This window comes from Palaemon carinicauda, chromosome 9, assembly GCF_036898095.1.
Source record: "Palaemon carinicauda isolate YSFRI2023 chromosome 9, ASM3689809v2, whole genome shotgun sequence".
NCBI lineage: Eukaryota > Metazoa > Arthropoda > Malacostraca > Decapoda > Palaemonidae > Palaemon > Palaemon carinicauda.
The window spans coordinates 18,912,526-18,915,025 of NC_090733.1; positions in this window are offsets into that span (position 1 = coordinate 18,912,526).

The window sequence follows — 2,500 nt, forward strand, 5'->3', positions numbered from 1 at the left end:
GAGAGAGAGAGAGAGAGAGAGAATAAAACAAATCTGTTTACGCATTTCTGAGTCGTTCTATTGGACGAATGCGCAAAGCTTCGAAGCTTTTATACTGTTGTAATAAAACAGAGAAAAAAAATGTTCAATGCTGATTCATGTCATCGATGCTATACATATCCATATGTAATTACTTTAAACAATACAAGAGTAGTCGCCAGTAAAACCTGTATTACAAATTTATCTTTTTCTGATGCATCGTCTACTAACTTTTCATATCCTTCTTCGTTATTATTATTATTATTATTATTATTATTATTACTTCCTAAGCTACAACCCTAGTTGGAAAAGCAGGATGCTATAAGCCCAGGGGCTCCAACAGGGAAAATAACCCAGTAAGGAAAGAAAAAAGGAAAATAAAATATTTCAAGAACTGTAACAACAAAATAAATATCTCCTATATAAAATATAAAAACTTTAACAAAACAAAAGGATGAGAAATAAGATAGAATGGTGTGCTCGAGTGTACCCTCAAACAAGAGATCTCTAACCCAAGACAGTGGAAGAACATGGTACAGAGGCTATGGCACTACCCAAGACTAGAGACCAATGGTTTGATTTTGGAGTGTCCTTCTCCTAGAAGAGCTGATTACCATAGGTAAATTATCTTATCTACTCTTACCAAGAGGAAAGTGGCCACTAACAATTAAAGTGCAGTAACCCCTTGAGTGAAGAAGAATTGTTTGGTAGTCTGTGTTGTCAGGTGCATGAGAATAGAGGAGAATATGTAAAGAATAAGCCAGACTATTCAGCGCGCGTGTGTGTAGGCAAAGGGAAAATGAACCGTGACCAGAGAGAAGGATCCAATGTAGTACTGTCTGGCCAGTCAAAAGACCCCATAACTCTCTAGTAGTAGTATCTCAACGGATGGTTGGTGCCCTGACCAACCTACCACCTGAGATAAGGAATTAATGCTGATCAATTCGAGGGAATATTTTAATGTGTAATACTTAGCTGAAGTATTTATTCTTGTTGTTTTTGTAAGCAGCCTGAATTTAGTATTCACATATAATTTGTAAAGGAAAGGATAATTTTGAATTAGAGGACGTAATTCCCTAAACTGTAAGTAATTATGATAATATTTTTACAAGAGACAGAATTATCATATTAAGGTCTGCAGGCATTCGAACTAAGGTACATCTTCAGTAATATAAACCAGAGATTTACATGTGCAAAATTAAAATGAACCTTACACTATAATCCGAAAGATACATTATGCAAAGTTTTGTCTATTATATGAAACAAAAAAGTTTGGTAACGGTGAATGAATAGTTATGAAGTGAGTTACGAATTTGTCTCCTAAAATGGTATTACATTAGAATATATATATTAGCATTATTCATGAAATGTCGTGTTCAGGTACCCCCCCCCTCTCTCTCTCTCTCTCTCTCTCTCTCTCTCTCTCTCTCTCTCTCTCTCTCTCTCTCTCTCTCTCTCTCATTCATAATAATGAACATACATAGATACATACACATGCACACATCCATACATATATAAATAAAACATACGCATATCTATATAAATATGCACACATTTATGAATACATAAATTTTACATATGTGCACATATATATAATATCTATTTACGCATACATACAAATACAGACGCATCTCTCTCTCTCTCTCTCTCTCTCTCTCTCTCTCTCTCTCTCTCTCTATACATACATATATATATATATATATATATATATATATATATATATATATATATATATATATATATATATATATATATAATACTCACACACTTTGAGATATGTATACAGGAGGTACAGGAATCATAAAACTACTCAAAGATAGGAAAAAATTCCGATTGAAAAAGGAGTTAAACAGGGAGACCCAATCTCTCCTAAATTATTCAGGGCATGCCTAGAAGTTTTTATAAATTTTGATTAGGAAAAGTAGGAATTAACATTAACGTGAAATACCATAACAACGTGGAATTTGCAAATGGCCTAGGTCTGTTCAGTGAATCATGGGAGTAATTGCAAAAGATGATAGGAGATTTGAATAGAGATAACAGAAATGCAGGACTGAAAATGAACATGAGTAAAACTAAGGTAATATGTAATGAAAATGAAGAGACTATAAATAAGGGCTATTAAAGAAACTCTAGGAATTGTTAATAGATATACGTACTTCAGACTGACAGTAGGTGTATCCCTGGACATCAGAACGGAATTGAAAGACCGATAAACATAGACTGGAGACCTTATGGTAAACAAAATGACACTTCCTCTATAAAGAAAAGTATTTACTCCGATGGTTGTACCAGTATCAATTTATACATGAAAAAGCTTGGAGCCTTACTAAAGCCTTAAAACATAAGCCAGTTACAGCTCAAGGACCAATGGAAAGAATAATGATGAGAATAACACTAGGAGACAGAAAAGAGCAACATGGATACGAGAGAAATCTAAGGTAGAGAATATTCTGACAAATTGTAATAAAAATAAATGGAC